The following is a 17,944-nucleotide window of genomic DNA, read 5'->3' as shown; positions in this document are numbered from 1 at the left end:
ACACTCCCAGTGCCCAACTTGGTAAAAATAGTTTGCAACTAGTCTGTCTTTATAATAATTATGATGTCAGCAAAGTGACATGATGTGAAAATGATGCATTTGGCTGACTTGTTTCAAGAAGCCAAAGTGACAAACTCATTTTCAGCGTGGTACCAAGAAGTACTGCTATGTTGCAGCCATAAACTCAGAAGTAGGCCTGTCTAAAATGTTTTATGGGAATGCAGTCAGGGAATTCATATTTACTTATGTACTGTACCTCGCTAGAGCTTAAATAATATAATGTAGGCCAACTTTGCTGACCTTTGTGTCTGCTTACTCTCTTAGGACAGTCTTAATCCCAAGCGTGTGTCTGATACACAGAAGCTCAGGCCTCCTCTCCTAATATTAGCTTGTGTGTGTTCTTTGTTTTTAACCTGTAAATCACTGTTGTATTACATTTTGAAAAAAAAAGGGGGAAAAAAACAGGATTTGAATTGTGTCTGCTTTTTAAAAACAAGATCAGTATGATGGGTGAGTTATAACAAATAGAGGATTAATGTTTTTGTCAACATATCAAAAACATGAAAAATTAGGTCTCCAGTTTGGAGCACTGTGTATACCCACTCCCCCTCTAACTGCTACAATCTTACTTTTCCATGCATTATTAAAAGTTATGCTACTTCTTGCATTGGAACAAAATAATGGCAATTACCTTAAATTGCCATTGAAAATAAGTTGTAAATTAACATAATTTGAGACAGATTTAAGGACTGTGGATATAAAAATACAAATCAGCAATTTGTAAACTATGTGTCAATAGTAGTAGCATGTAGGTTCACCTACTTCCTTTGTGTAGTATTTGAAAATGTCTGACTTTGGAGGCTCCTCGTGGTGGTATCAAATAAGATAAAAGAGTCACAGACACAGAAACATGCAGTTTGTATGGCAGCAGACTTTAAGTAACACGTAATATTTCACAGAAGATCCAAAGGAAATCCTTGTTTTTTCGTACATGTGAGCACAGGAAGTCATAAATGCATAAACTGAAATCATATTTTGCAAACTATTCTGTTCTCACCCTTGCCTCTCTGTTCTGTCTTCCACCTGATATAAATAAATATATATAAATTATGATATAAATGAGTCTTTTAAATATATAGCAGACAAAGACTGCAAACAAATCACTCATAACTTTGCTCATATCTGCACTATAGGGTTATATATGATATGGCAAAAATATATTACGATTTTTTTCAGGCAGGATCACGATCCACGATCTTATCATGAGTCCTTGTCATGTTGGTTTTTAAAGGTTCTATATGTAAGAATTGTGAAGCAATTTTTATGTATTATTTGTTTTTTATTGCCAATGAGTGAACGAGTTGTAAAAAAATGAGACCTTCCCAGACTTCCTTGGTCATCTGTAACAGCCTGTGGGCTGATTTCAAAGTGAAGGACCTGGGCCAGATTTTCTGCAAAAATCCAAAGGATGTGACATCAACACACAACCGGCATAACGACACAACAAAATAACACAACAAAAACGGTGCTATCCGAGTAGAAACACCCTGCAGATACTAGCTCTCCAGCTAATGAGACGGCTAGCTGCCTCCGTCAACCACAACACATTTAACAACAAAACACCCCCCCAATGACAAGTCACCCACTCCCACACACAGTTAAAACAACACACACAGCTAGAACATTATTTCCTCAACAAAGGAGCAGGAAAGCAGGGGGGCAACTGACGGGGAGTGAGAGATGCTTTGCTGAAACACGATATAAAACACACCATTAGTGATCTTTTATGTTATTATGAAAAGTGTAAGCAAGGAAAAAGACATCACCTGCAATAGTCTCACACTGCAAGTGAGCATGAGCAACAGGATGTTGACTGCTACTTACAAAACGGCTATCGATGTCGCAAATGAGAAGAAATTTCTGATTCTTACAAATAAAACCTTTAAGACTATTTTGCAAGTTACTGAAAAGTACAGCCAAATTAATTTCCCTATTTAAAAAATAAAGCCCTACAAAGTAACAAAAGTTGTACTTTTACATAACAATACACTGTTGTTGCTGGAGCAATCTGAGAGGTCTGAAAATTAGCAGTGAACTCTTAACAACATACCATAAACACCAGCAGGACACAAATAATTCTAGACTTGCGTAAACATAGTTAAGAGTAGAGGGAGACAAAAACAAGGCGAATTTGTGTCTTCAATAAATGGAAATGGCCATTTATGGCTAGTTAATGCTAGCTAACTAGCTGCTACTAGCTTGTAAACTGTTTTGTTTGCTAACATTGACTCAGCCTGTGTTGGCAAAGACAGCTCATATACCTAGCATGCCTCACTGCCAGCCAATATTAGATGTCAGATAAATTATATTACCAGGATTTAGCTAACTGGCTGGCTCACTGATGTTGGCCTTTCCACCGGTTGCTAAAGATATCCCGTCTCCTCCAAGTGCTGATCTGGAGCCCTGGAGCAGCGATCCTACATAGGCGTGCCCAATGTTAGCCCTTAATGGAGCAGGAGCAGCCAATTCAACAACGTGTACTACTTTATACACTGTTCTGTAAGAGGGTTTCAAAAAAATAAGTAATAAAAACTCTCTAACCAACGCTGAGGCTGGATGCGTGTATGAGCCATAGAACTGCAACTGATAGAACGTGCACTGTAGCACGATACTAACGATCTCTCTGTAAAGGCAGATCATAGAGACATTTTAATCGTTCACAATCTAATGCCATCGTATCACACACCCTTATCTACACTCACATCAAAATGGCCTATTTCTGAAAGGGCCTGTCAGACAGAATGTCACAATTGATGCTGAATATTAATGAAATACACCATATGTTCTAGACAAAATATTATCCATGCATTATTAAACGTGATTCTTTGTGTCAGATGTTAATTAATGCTTGTTAAAACATAATAAAAGAATGAGATGTTGGACATGATTAAAGAAATTGAAGTTTGTTGTAAACAGAAATCATATAAAGGGTAATGAGATAAGAGAGAATAAATGATTTGCAGCGAGTGTCTTTTACATTCTTTGTGAGCACTGGTAAGAGCGCTACTTTTGATTGATATGGGGTCTTTGTTGTAACTAATTTGAATATTTCAGTCTTTTGCATACTAACTATTCTGTTATTTAAAACACTTATGATGGTGCTTTATGACTGTATGTCTGATTGTATCTTTCTGAATTATAGTTGGTCGTTGAGGGCAATGCAAAGAGTCAGAGGTATGTTGGACTCTTGCTTTGCTGTCCATTATTGGATCATATTCATAAAGGAAAGAAGGCTTTGAAAGTCCTAATGTCAAACATGCCAAACCATAAACTTTAGAACATGTAACTTGCAGATAGATAGTACAGAGATAGTGTTCACATACAGTATAATGTTTTGTTTTTTTTAAATGTCCATAAATAAGCAGTTGGATATAATTCATACCTTACAGGAAGGACTCTCCCCAAAATTATTGGTGCTATCAATCAAATTTTGTATTTTGTAATCTCTTAAATTTCAGGACATTTGGTCCTTCTTTTTGCTTCAGAGGGATATAGATTATTGTTATCTATTGTAAAGTTACAATAAATTGGTTATAAGTGGCTAAGATGTTTCAGAGGGAGTACCTAGACCCTCCACCTAGGGTGTTAAAACAGCTTGCAGTTTCGGCACAGTGGACAACACAATATTTTTGCCTTCAGAGATTGGTTACTGTCTCAGTTTGGGTGATTATAGTCATATATTGTTGCCGTGATTTGGCCAAGAGACTTGGAAGACCCTGAACAATCATAGCTTGCCGCCTTTTGCTTGCGTGACGCACATACTTCAGGTGACTGGAAAGAAGGTGCAAAACTTCACTGTTCCACCTGACAGCACCAATAATATAATTCTTCTCTTGCTTTGTCATGTTTACAGTTGTGTGTGGAGATTGCTTGTTGCTCCTATGGGTCAACATCATGGGACATGTCACAGAAGGTGTCAAACTGGGTGAGAGAAGACTTTTTGAATATCATGAGGCATCACAGATGCTGCATCAGTTGTCTTCCCCCTATGGCACACTACAGAGCAACTGTCGCACCCAATGCTCATTTATGTTCCCTATGCCCTCCATTTGGTGGGTCGATTCATGTCAGGCTGATATTGTGTAGTATGATCCTGGCATTAGTCTAGTGGAATCAGCCGACGATTCTTGGGTGTGGAGCACATGAGCTGAGGTCATGTTAGCTTTTTTATGGGAGTAAAACCTTTGGCTGCTGGGTTTGATTCCTGGCTTAAAAACATAACTCTACTGATATATTACCTTTACTTCAGCATTTTCAGTACTAACAATTGAGCCACTCTAGTTTTCAGTGATCCAAACTTTAAACAATTGAAGCAAATAAGTCTTGGTTGAATAGCTTGTTGGGACAAATAATAAAGACATGATAATTAATAAACTGAGCCTTTGCATCATTGCTGTGTTTTACATGATAGTATGTCTTGGTTGACAATACAAGCCGGTTACAAGTTAAGTGATTGGTTTCAAAATCCAAATCCAGATTTACCATGTTCCCCTGTCAGATGAAGAATTGGAAGGGGGAGAGCAAAATCACCCATCAGATTTCTTCTGTGTCTTTTAGCGTGTTAATTTGATTTCAAACCGCCAAACATGGTGTCATGGTTTTCTGACAGGGCCTTGGGAGAGAGTTTATCTCATCATTAATTAAGTATCATATTTCCCTACATGCTGCCTGTGCTTAATTAGGAAGAGGGGGTCATTTGGGAGGGCTTATTAACTGGAACAAATTTGTTAAAGGAAGGAGACCGAGACAGATAAAAGAGAGAGGGAAAGAGGGGAGAGGGAGCGCCTCTGGGTTCAGTCGTCCCTGACAAGGCTTGGCTTTCGTGATTGATAACTGCACCAGTCATGGCTCGAGTCAAACTGGGAGAGATGAAGGAGTAACTGGGGAAGAGACAGAGGGAGGAAGAGAGAGGAAATCTGGGAGGAAGGAGAAGGCGGGAGGGTGGGGGCTGGGAGGAAATGATTGGAGACATATGCTAGCTCTCAAGCAAGATAGAGTTAGACAGCAAGGAGGGAGGTGTAGGACGAAGAGGGAGGGACAGTGAGATATGAAAACAAAGAGAGAAACGCAGAGAAGGGAATGCAGAGAGATGGTGGAGATTGATTGCAGCAGTGGGCCACGTCACAGAGACTTTATTTATCGTATCCCAACCTCCCTACCATTCACCTGGTATTTTTAGAATGCTAGATATGATAGAAGTGGAGAAAAATATGTTGGTAGAATGTTTCTGTAACTCTGTATATAACCTTACAAGAGACTGAGACAGATTAAGTTTGCAACATACTTAGTCTGTCTACAGTCCTGTTCAAACAGTTTCATCATCATTGCCATCATAAAGTCACTGCGAATGACTCAAATAAGGATATATGCACAACTGTGTGTATGCACGGTAAAAGCCAATCAGGCAATGGTGTCAGGTTCGTGGGTGACACTGTTTCCCATTTCCCTAATTCACTACGACAGAATGGTTTTGGCCAGGCCGGTAAAACAACAGATGTTTTGCTTGAATGTGACACCCGCATTGCCAGAAATTCCCAGTGGCAGTGCATGTGTTTGGAGCTGACCTAGCACAAGTTTCGGCAATCGGGCAACAACAGGGGACAGTATGACTTTCGGTATGACAGGTATGACACCTTCCTGAGTATTCATAGAAAGTGATGTGTATGTATATTCAGTATATTTCTATAAACCCTCCACCAATGTTTGCTTCATGGAAGGCTGGAAAAATACTGCTGGACAAGAATTTTATTAACACACTGATACCATATGAGAACACTTGCAATTAAGATGTAATTCAGTATTAGAAAAAAAAAAAAACTCAACTCCTTATCTGTCTTACTCACTGATGTCCTCAACTATGACAATATAATAAGTTAAATGTCATGTTCTAAATATTCCATAAAAGACTTTTTGCCAAGTTTCCATTTTCTTTTTAAACTCATCTAGGCAGGTCTTCAGTAGTAATGTGTCATTAAATCAGATTTTCCTGGCATTTATAAAGTGACATTTTTTGTCAACTTTCAAAAAAAGAAATGATGTGCCGATAACTAAAATTGATATTATTGAATCTAGAGAAAAACAAACTTTATTAGTGTGAGCAGCATTATCACTTTGCCACGATGAAAACTTCTGAGAGCCATTAAATCTTGAGTGGACTGTCTTTGAAGGCAGGGGCAAACGCTGCTTCATTGATTGACAGGGTTGGCCTTGCCTTAATAGAACATAATTGGGCAATTTTGAAGGGTCTCTGAAAAATGACCAAATAATAACACATGACTTGACTTGGGACTTGTTTTCTCAGATAATTGTGCAAAAAGCATCTGGCACACCATTAGTTCCATTTTCACATTAGAATAATAATCCTTTCGAACTAATAAACTCGCTCAAACGTCTGTGCTTGGGTGGTGGGGATTGTGAAAGGGGGTAAATACTGTATGTTCCACCAAGAGAGTGCAGAAAAAAAGGTAATTTGGGGTAGGGGGAACAATAACAAGATGTAGACTTCCCTGAAATTCATCATATCACATGAATTGAAAGCGTTGTTTTTCCACCCTTCATATTGCGGAGTAATATATTAGCTACTCCAGCAATGACGTTAAATGACGTCCAGCAATGACGTTGGTAGAATTCATTCATTACTATTTACCTATTAATCTTAACACTTTCTCTATTCAACCAATGATATGATGAATAAATACAGACAAAAAATTTAAATGACCAATTCATATATTGAACAATAAGATGGCCTGTCACATAGTCATACCTACAGTATTTTTGCAATATCAATATCAAGTTATTTGGTCAAAAATATTGTGATATTTGATTTTGTCTATACCATCCAGCCCTAATATGATGTGAAACCTAAAAAAAATCCTTCAGTGTGATGAATCGTATCTTTTTTTTTTTTTAATCAATTACTGATGTTAATTCAGCTGCAGACAAATTTTCCTGCAAGTGTGGAAGTATGTTTGTAGAAAAAAAGCAGGTCTTGTACTTTGTCCAGCCTTCTTACCTTTTAATGTGTGAAACAATAACAATCCCCAAGGGTACAATTATTGTTTGGGTCCTTCTTCCAATGAGAGATTGCTACAATATCACGTCTCAAATTAAAGGATAATTAAAAAAATGTTATTTCAAAGTTATTGCCGTCCATAAAACTTTGATTAGGCAAACATTAGCCACATTAGGGCTTAATGGCCATTGCCCCTGTGATTACCATCAACAATTTTATGTACTGCACAAAGCATATGAAGAAATTAATAATTAAGAATGCAGAAAAAAGGGGTTTAAACAGCATTATGCATGGCTAATGTTTGGCTGTTTTTAAGAACAGCCTGTGGTAGGTAAAATGAATCTATGGGATTCAAACAGATCCAGCCTTATTCTCAGAAGAACCCACACTATGTTGGAAAAAGACCACACGGGACAGAAAAAAGTGTTTTGCACTGATATATGACAGTAAGCCTTTAGTCAGACCTGTGAACTACAAGGAAATTAGTTGTTAAATGAAAGCACAGTAAGTTTCAGACTTTTCAGGTTTATTTTTTCACACATACATGGCTTGCCTAAGTTTGTTACATTTTAAATGAAAAGATAAACATTACAATAAATTCACTACTGTATGTCAAATCTGAACAAATAAAGGAGTATATCTCTGTTGCAACCACTTCTTGGTTCGTAAATCATTGGACAGAAATTCTTTCATCATTTGCATAGTCTGGTAAAAAGTAAACTTTTGCAGTTAGGACTATAACTGATGATTATTTTCATTGTTATTAACTATTAATATGTTGATTTGTTGATGGTTTTTGATTTTTCAAGTTCTCAATTAATTATTTAGTTAAAAACATCCCAGCGTCCAAGATGACATCTTCAGATGTTCTTGTTCTGTTCAATCCACAGTCTAAAACCCAAATATATTCACTTTATAGTGATATAAAACAGAGAAAAGCAACAAATCATCACACTGAGAAGCATTTTTGCATGATTAATGACTTGAATGACGACTCTATCATAGAAATTGTAGGTGATTAGTCGATCTAATGGACTAATGGACTAATGGATTAATCGACTATTTGTTTCATCACTTTATGAAACTTAAACCTCACAACATCCTATCAGTGTAACAAATGCAGTACACTCAGTGTGGAGACCATGTGCTCCTTCTCACATAGTGACAGCTTATTGAAATCATCTGTTGTCACAGCAGCTCACAATGGACAGCCAAGTTTTTGATCTGGCACAGTAACTCAAGTAATAATTACTCATGATTATATGAGCAAAACATGTATATCAGTGCTACATAAAGTATATAAAGAGCTAATTATACATTCACTCAATGATGAAATTTTATTTCATGTCACAAAACAGAAATATTTTAGTAGCAGCTTAAACTTATGTAGTAGCAATAATCAAGCTGTGTTCATTATGCTCAGAAGATTTAGAAGTGAGCATTGGTAAAATGAGTCGTTAGCGCTTTAGGTACTGTTAGATTCAATCAATATTCCAGCCATTTTCATAAAACCAGTTTATGGCAGTCTTGCACCATATGCTTCCTTTCCCTCCCTCTGTCTCTGCCAAAGGTTCTGCATGCAAAAGAGGCAGAGGCTTCACTCATCATGTGTACCACAGTTTATGCTTTTGATAGTATTTATGAGCTGTGTCAGAGCAACGTAAAGTTGTGGATTAACATTTATTACCGTGACGATATTGCCAATCCATCTCTCTGCATGTCTCAAACCAGGAATGAATATTTTTTATTAGATAAGCAGGGATGAGCTCTTTGACAAGGAGGGAAAATAATTGCAGATTAGTGGGTTTATAAAATATTATTTTTTTATTATTTTAGACTGACTCTTGAGCCCGCTTCATTTGCTGAAGAAGACCTTAGATGTGATTGTAAATAGAGCGCGTAACACTTAATTTTTCCCAGAATAATGTCAAGAATGAACTTGCATGCCCAAATATTTTATTGATTGATTGATTCGGGCTGACCCAGACCCATTTTTCTTGTTAACTAGTAGTCATTAGTGCAAGCCATTAGTTGACTAGTCGTTGCACATTTATGATATTAATTTAATTATTTAAATATATATTTTTTGGGGCATCAGAAAATGGTTTGAGTTCCAGGGCTGAGAGAGAATGTTATAAGTAACATTGTTAACACTGTGCTAGGTTACAGAGATATACAAAACCGTAATAATGAGCCTTTAAGTATAAATTTTACAAGTGCATGCACAAAGTGAGACAGCTGTTAACGGCAATGCTTACGTCAAAAGCGGTAAGTTTAATGATTCTGACTGTGTTGGAACAACCAGCAAGGAGACTGAGTTACCTTTTTCAGTCCTGTGGGTCAGTTCGTTCAGTGAAATCCTCGTATCTCTCATAGGCTTGAGGGCGATATGACAAAAATATCATATCAAGATTTTTTCAGACAGGATCACGATCCAAGATCTTATCAAAATTCATTTTCATGTCGGTTTTTAAGACTAGTGTGCAAGTAACTGAACAACAGTACTGAAGATTCACAATTCAAAAAACTTTGTCTATCACATAATGATAGAAATTTGTCTTAGGTAAGGGGCTCACAAATAACAAAAACATACACTAATGAAAGACATAAAGACATAAAATTACATTAAAACACAAACAATTCCATAATGACATAATAACAGTACAACCAAACTAATTTCACAGCTGAAAAGCAAACAGTTGATATTGTGTAGAAGCATGAATGTGTCGTTTCAGATAACTAGTAGGATGTGCAGCATTTCAAAAAAGGCACCAACACAGTACACCTGAGCTGACATCACGCTAGCTTGCAGCTTGACAGAAGTTAGTGCTACCAGTTAGCAGGCGAGCTAACAGCTAAATGGTGGCGCTTACTTTAAGCCTAGTTGTCAGTTTAACATAATGTACAGCATGTGAGCTTCCTAGCAGGACATTAAAACTGCTGTAGATGTCATCAGCAGATTACAGATGTGGTACCAGTTGCTTGCCATGATGGTGCTGTTACCCGTTAGCCACCTGCTAGCAGACGGTCCTCTGTCATGGAGCTGAACTGATATAGTGTGCACTGTAGCATGATACTATCAATCTCTCTGTCAAGGCAGATCGTGGAGACACTTTAATCATTAACAATCTAATATCGTCATATTGCACACCCCCTAAATGCTCATATTAGGCAGTTTCCCAGCAGGAAAGTGCCAGAGCTAACCGACTTCCTGAGGAAATGGTGCTTCTGTTATCAAAGCGTTATGCCATTGGTTGCCTAGGCTGGGTGTCGCCACTTTCTATATCTGTTGTTTCAAATTAAGCATTTCAGCGCTACACTTTCCAGCCATATAGTAGGTTTTGACCTAATTTTGACAGCTACTGAATAGTTAGAAGGCAGGGTTTCTGCTAGTGTATTGCGAGCCCAGTAGCCCACTGGGCCTCCACCCACCCAACTCCTTCATCCGCAAATGGATAGGACTCCCACAGTGCTTTTCAGCAGCAACTCATTTTAGCTACCCCTGAAATCTATCACCCTCAGGTACAGGTAAGAAAAGGCAAGGCTGGTGATGGCGTTAAGGGACTCCTCCAACAGGGCGGGCAGGCCTCGGATAGGGTGACCCACGCAGCCCATTGTCCAGATCAAGCAAGAAGGAGAGGAAGGAACTTGTTGTCTCTGAGGTTGCCAGGATGAGGCAGGAGGTGTACAGAGTAAAGGCTATGGCACAGGGGCAGCAGGGGTGCTGGTCAACATGGGAGGGTGTCGGGACTCGAGCAATCAATTGGGCAGACTTCTGGAAACTGCCAAAGGCTCGACTTTCTCATCAGGGCAACCTATGACTACAGGGGAAATCTGTAGCACCACACTGTGGCCAGATATGGTGCTGTGGACCACGGCCAGATACGGTGCTGTGGACCACAGCCAGAAAATCAGCACTGCTGGTCAAACTGTCAGTGCCATGACACTGTGATGATTGGAGGCAGCCCATGAAAGGAAGGGGACAAAATATGTGGACCTGGTCACGGAGTGAATGGAATGTGGATGGAGTGTGAGGCTCTACCCAGTGGAGGTGGGTGCTAGAGACCTTGTTGGAGACTCAACGATGCGTCTGCTCAAGGACCTGGGGCTACGAGGAGCCAGACTGCACAAGGCAACCAGCGAGGCAAAGAAGGCAAGCTTTTGGCTCTGGCTGAGAAGACGGGACAGGGCATGGGGAGCAAGCAACTCCTGAAGAAGGTTAGCTGTGAGGGGTGTCAGGGAGATGTCCCTGTTCACTGCCCCGCCACCAGGATAAGGGGCGAAACATCTATAGGCAGTGATATCTGGCTGATGACCCTGCAGCGAACAAAGGCAGGCCTAGAGCCTAGTAGGAGGAACACCTATCTGAACAGTTTAAATTGGTTTGTTTTACGTTTACCATTTGAATATCAGCTTGAAACTTCTGCTGGGGAAACCTGTGAACAACACTCCAGAGATTACTTTTATAATCTTGTGTACTACCCAGATCACCAAAGTTAAATGTGTTTGCCTTAATAATTAAAAACAGCCTTTATTCCTTTAAATAGTTGGAGGGCAAAATGGCTAGTACACCCACAGTTAGCAAAAACAAAGTAAGACAAACATTTTGTCAAAGGTTGCCTTTGTCCAAGAGAAGTGTTAGTGGCTACAATGCTCAGTTCTACACATGGTATTCTCCAATGGAGGGAAATAATTTTCTTTGTACCCATCTCGGAATGCATTATTAATTGTGCTTTCATGTTTTTTCATGATGCTAATAAAGCAACAATGCTCTTCCAAATCACCTGAAAAATGAGTCCAAGGACAACGGGCACTGCATAGGAAAGGCGTGGCTGTCCACTTTGAGAAACGATGGGACTCAACAACCAAGATTAATGGAACTCAGATGGCTTTTAATTAGTGCAGCTGTGCTCATTAATTATCTACCCACAACACAAATATTTTTATATTTGGGGAAAGTGTTGATTTATTTGATTTTGTTTGCCAGTGGATCTAGATGAATGACTCTTCATTTTAAATTTTGCCAGCACTAAAAGGAATAGAGAGGAGAGGAAGTCTTCGCCAGTTAGCAAGTCTGTTTCAGGCATAATGTTATTGATGATGCTGTGTAATATGACAGCAATCATGAACATAAAGAACAATAGTCTTAAATGCTGCGAATGAATTGTGGGCTGAAATATACACTTGTTTTTGTGTGTAGCACAGGCTTAATACTGATTTGAAGTAGTACTGGTGCTTTTTGCTGTAACAGTGTGGCAATACCTGACTAGAGCCTCTGTAATTTCATTTCAGGCCTTTTATATAAAGAATCAGTATCTCATCTATCCTCTTTTTACTGTTATGTATTAAGTACAGTGAGTAAAAATGCAAACCAAGTACCTTTTTTGAAGTGCAGTTGATTTAGCATACAGTCTCGTGGAGATGCTTTTCTCCAAAACGTTACTTTTGTAGTTCAATATCTTAACATCCCAGGCACCGCTCCACTTGAGAGGAAGTGGCACAATTTTGGTTTTGTCATGAAATGACAAAGTCAGTGATACTATGTGGACATTTTTGTAACACACTATTTGAAGATTTACTTGAAAGAATGGAAGAAAACAAAATGCAGTCAAAAGTGAGCTTTTTAGACAAATAAGTGCTGATGACAGACAAACCAGCAATTATACAAACCTGAGACTTTCATCATGTGATTAAGGTAGTAAGTTTTCCATCTGGAAAAGTGCAACATGAATTCTGACTAGTCTAATGTGGGTCTAAAGCGTTACTTCAAAGTATTTTATAAAAAGTAACACGTACTCGTTCATTGTATTAAATAAGTGTTCAGTAGTCATTATATTAATAAGGTACTGAGTTGTTCTACAAGGCAAATCAGTTACGGTGAGAATTAAGAAAACATACATTTGTGAAAAGTATAAATGAATATTTGTGTTCTAAATTATGTAAGAATTAAGACAGTATTGAATATGTAGTCTTGTAAACAATATAGTGTTAAGTTGAGTTTTAAAGTTAATATTTGAACTTGGAAATAGCAGTTGACAAAACAGTCCCACTGCAAGGTTCATTTACCAGGTTTTCTGGAGTTTCCAATCATATCACCTGATTTCATCAGCGATTGGAGTTTGCCTAGTCGTCATGGAAATTGAAAGCGTGAGAATTTTTATTTGTTCTGATGCTCAAGATCAGCTACTAAATGGACCTTGAAGTGAGATTATTTTGTCAATCAGTATAGAATCATCTTAATAGCCCTAAATTAATTTAAACAAGAGTAGGTAAGGGATTATTGACTTTTTATGTTATATTGTTATAATAGCCATAACTGGACAATTTTAAGATCATGGTTGAAGGGCTGTTGAGACATTTTAGCCTTGACTGATCAGATAGTTCCTTGTCCTAAGGAGCAAAGTGACTACATTGCTCATAGATGTGTTTACACAGTGTTTTCAAATGAAATCAGTATGGTTACATGTTTATGATATCACTTTTCAACCATTTATAAGATTTTGTTTTGAAGTATTTGTAGATATAGTTGGTTTTCATTGCTTTTTTAATCTAATTCAAAACCTTTCAGCCAATAACTCATCATGTTGAACAAATATTCCATCTTTTCTCTCTGTCCTTTCTCTCTCTTTCTTATTCGCTCATTCCTCCCTTTGCCCTCCAGTTTCATTTTTTTTTTCCCATCAAGGCCGCAGTAAATTTCTTTGAAACATTCATCTGAAAACAAATGAGGAAAACGCAATGGCAAGAGCAGAAATTAAAATTTCATTATTTACTGCACTCAAGTTTGGGAATGCAATTAGTATCTGCACTGTGTGGCCCAGGGATATTTACTGCTTTGGCCTCTCCTTTCTTTATTGTGGTGTTTCTTTCATCCCGTCTTCCCAGACTGTGATGCTATCACTTGCTCATTACCTCTAGCAGTCTGAGACACAGTGGACAATTACACAATTTCCAAGGCTCCAACATGTGAACTTGAGGATGGACACAGAGATGATACATCATGCAATGATTGCATTTCAAGACACTGGCAGGAGAAATGCAATCATTTTCACTAGTGGTCGACTGATATGGGCTTTTCAATTGCCGGTGCTGAAATTTAGAGAGCAGGGTGGCTGATGGCCGATATATAACGCCGATATCATGTTGTTGGGTTTTTTTTTGTTTCTTTTGTTTTGTTTTGTTTTGTTTTTTGCATCAGAAAAAATCCAACAATTTAATAATAATAACAGATGAGACACAAAATTGCTGAGCTAAAATGAACATTTATTTAACACTAATGTTATTGTCTGCATTGTTTCTGTTTGCTTAAGTAGATCTGCACCATGCTTGCAGTGTATTTATTTTAGATTTTAAAAAATGTATCAACTAAATACATTTCCACAGGTAATCAAAAAACTAAACTTAAAAAAAATGTATGAATGAAAAATAAAGTTTTAGTGCACTTAACAACAGCACGTATTAGCAGATAGCAACATCTCCTTGTTTCTGAGAGAGAACTTCAGGTTACTTTACTCATGCTACTCTGATAATCAGGGTTATGCAAGTACCCTAAAGCTTTTTTCTGTAATTTGTGTACTCTATATATTTTTTATCAGGGGACCCTCTCTGGACATCTATATGAACACTTGAGAACGACCACCCAGGGGGACACCAAAGCAGTGCGTGAGGAAGTGGAAACGCGACAAGCGAACCAGCATCCAAGCTAGGCTAAAGGCTAACCCCAGTTGACCAGCTCTCCCGTCACTCTCCTGCTGCCAACTTCACATGAAAACATGATTTCTGTGTTAAGTTGGTATGTTTAATGATCTGTAGGTGAACCTACAGGTAAGTCTATAGGTAAAAATATTCTTTCATTCAGCAAGAGACAGAGAGAAGGTTAGCACTAAATGCTACCAAATGCAACTTTGATGTATTTGGTCATGAAAGGGGTTTTAACCCATTTTGTCATTATGACCACTGAAAATGGCTGTTCTCCACATGCAAAGTATATATTTTTACAGACAGAATGCACAAAAATATGGAGCCAAATAAGTTTTATTTTGGCTGCATTTGCTGTGCTAACCCATCGTCCTCAGTGCAGAACATGGCAAAGCACCTAACCAAACCTAGAGATACTAACTTCATGTTGGTCTGCCATGGCTCTAGTATGAACTGATTGATGGTAGGTGAAGTATTAAAGATTAGAGATGCAGTCTATGTTTGAGCATTTTTCTCCACTTTTTTCTCTCTGTTCTAGGTAGTAATTTATAAATAAAACTACACAAACAATCTTTATGATAATGTTACTATAGAAATGATAACTGCTTCAAATTTTATGTCGACACAAATATTGGAAGACTTACCGTACATAAATTTGCAGTTTCATCTAATTTTAAGTACTTATTTCTATTATTTTATTTTGTTATTAGGAAGAGCTTATTTATAACATATACATATATATATATATATATGTTGGTTGAAGGGTAGTTGGTGAAACATCCATCTTTGATGTTGGGACAGCTGACACAGATTAGGTTCAGAGTTGGTCACTGTATTTCTCTGAATCAGTTTAGCAACATCCTTGTTACCTGGACACAGACAGACATGACCTGTATTACAGAAATACTTGTTTTGTGTATGCAAAAAAATCAAAAACAAAATGAAACAAAAAAACTCCTGTTTAACTCTTGTTAGTGAAGTCAGCGCAAGTAATTCAATTATGCTTAGTCATTGGTCTTTGGTTTATAAAGTTTCTGTGTAAATTATGGGTGGTGGTGCTGTTTTAATGTGGAATTGTATACCCAACATGATTCAATAAGGGAAATACCTGTTTTTTATTATAAAACACCAGCAGCAAACAAAACAAAATGAAACCTTATTTACATACAACATTCCCAAAGCCACTGCTTTTCTCATATGTGCAATTAAGGACAAAGCTGCAAGTGTTAATTTGCTTGATGTGCACTTCTCACAAGCAGCAGTGCCAGCTAAAACAAAACACCACCAACAACAACAATAACAACTAGAGGTTTTCATATTAATTCTGGTTAACAAACACTTCCTTGAATAGGGACAATGTTGTTTTTCCTCTCACAGTTTTTTTTTCCTCCATTCTTCATGTTCCTAGACATAATATGCATATGAACACTGGAGCCTGTCGGATATAGGAGATCAGAGGAATCGCAGTGGGGGATCAAAGGAAGCTATCTGATCTCATAAAATCATATTAAAATCCGTTGCTTCATTCCAAGACACCACGTATTGATCACAGAGGAGACAAGTAGGAGTGTTTTGTACTAAATAAAAACTGGAGGCTGACGAGAAGTGAATCAGGAAATCTGCGCATATTGGGGGTCATTAAAATTGCATGGCACTCTATGTATTCCACAAACAATTGGATGTTTAACTCGAGGGCAGGAAGGGGAAAACATCAGGAGCGTATGTTCATAATGGCTTCTTGTGTTCCTCCCACCACCCCAAAAATCTCCCATCCTCTCCGCCCCATTCACCCTTCATTGTATTTATTTCCGTTTGTTGATGGCGCCATTTTCAATAAGTGCGTAAGACAATAGGCAGGCAAAGTATCAGTAGAAATAACCCTCCTGTCAAGGTTGCAGGGTTTGCTGCTTCCGAGATGCTGTATTGCAACTAGGTATATAGTGATTTGATTATACTGTGCAGGCGGCGCCGTTGTTACCCAGTTTGACTAATAAGTACTTTTCAAACCTGCCTCTCTTCTTCCTATTCAGCAGGAGTACTTCGGTTTCTCTAAGAGTTAACCTTCACACACTATCATTACTGTCACTCTCCACTGAAACTTCACAGAGCAGCTCACTTTCTGCGAGTGCGTGTGTGCGTGCCTGCACGAGAGTCAAAACTCGCTGTTTGTCTTTAATTCCTCTCAATTACAGGTTCTCCTGATGTTGAAGCTGGCTGTTTCTGTGAACTGTTTCTAACATTTGTGTTATAAAAGTGAAAGCAGCCTTTTTAGATTTTTAAATTTCATTATTCAAATTTTTTATTTTAACTCTGAAACTATGCTGATGGGTCCATCTACAGAAGCTCATGATGTGCAGACACCCTTTGTTCAAAGTCTCATTACTTTATTTGTATTCTTGTCAAGATCCTAAAGTTAACAAAAAATGAAAAAGTATGTCAGAATGAAGTTTGAGAAAAGGCGTATAACATGATGCACAAGACATCTAAAATATTTCCATTGAATAAAGTAACAGTCATAAAACATTCCTTTTTTGTTGTGAATATTTAACTTTGTGTGACCATCAATTACTGTAGCTTAAGCTAAGTGTTGTGTATGTCATTGTCATAACAGTATGGAAGATATATCTTCTAAAGTTGTACTTTTAAAGTAGTATTTCTTTTGTTAATCGTGTTGACTTTAAACATTATCTGGCCTACCTGAATGATGTTAGAGCAGCAGTGAAGAGTGGAGACAATATTGTATACAGTGCTGTCCAGCATCAAAACAAACTAATCAATCGGACGACGGTGAAAGGAGAGAGTTACAACAAAATCAATTCACTCTTGTCAATAGCATCTTAACAAGCTTTAATCCTAAATGAAAATATACTGCTTAGGAACTCGCAAATACGAGTCAAAGGCCAAGAGTATTAGCTCACCACTCAAAAAGATACGACAGATGCCCTCTGAAGAAAAAGTATATATGGCAACTTAATGTTTGCCATCATAACCCAGTTTACAAGACTAGAATAAAACAATAGTACAGTATACACTACAGTACAGCACAGTGCCCAGAGTTGAGTTGCCTTATACTTTCATGACTTCTCTAATACTGCTAGATGTAGACAAGCACACTTAACCTCATTATGTGAGTCTCTCAGGGCTCTGCACTACCTGAAAAGTTTGTATCACAAT

General features: G+C 37.9%; 1 protein-coding gene across 3 annotated transcripts in view; it reads left to right on the top strand.

The window, feature by feature from the left end:
- LOC121912544 (teashirt homolog 1-like) overlaps nucleotides 1-17,944 on the top strand; it is a 195,504-nt gene that overhangs the window by 43,536 nt on the left and 134,024 nt on the right. For all 3 annotated transcript variants that reach the window (XM_042434727.1, XM_042434726.1, XM_042434725.1), the window contains one exon: nucleotides 14,668-14,896. The gene's annotated coding sequence lies outside the window, so the exon portion shown is untranslated. The remainder of the gene's footprint in view (nucleotides 1-14,667; nucleotides 14,897-17,944) is intronic.

Source organism: Thunnus maccoyii, chromosome 15 (assembly GCF_910596095.1).
Source record: "Thunnus maccoyii chromosome 15, fThuMac1.1, whole genome shotgun sequence".
NCBI classification, from domain to species: Eukaryota; Metazoa; Chordata; class Actinopteri; order Scombriformes; family Scombridae; genus Thunnus; species Thunnus maccoyii.
This window is presented reverse-complemented; position numbering and strand designations above follow the sequence as displayed.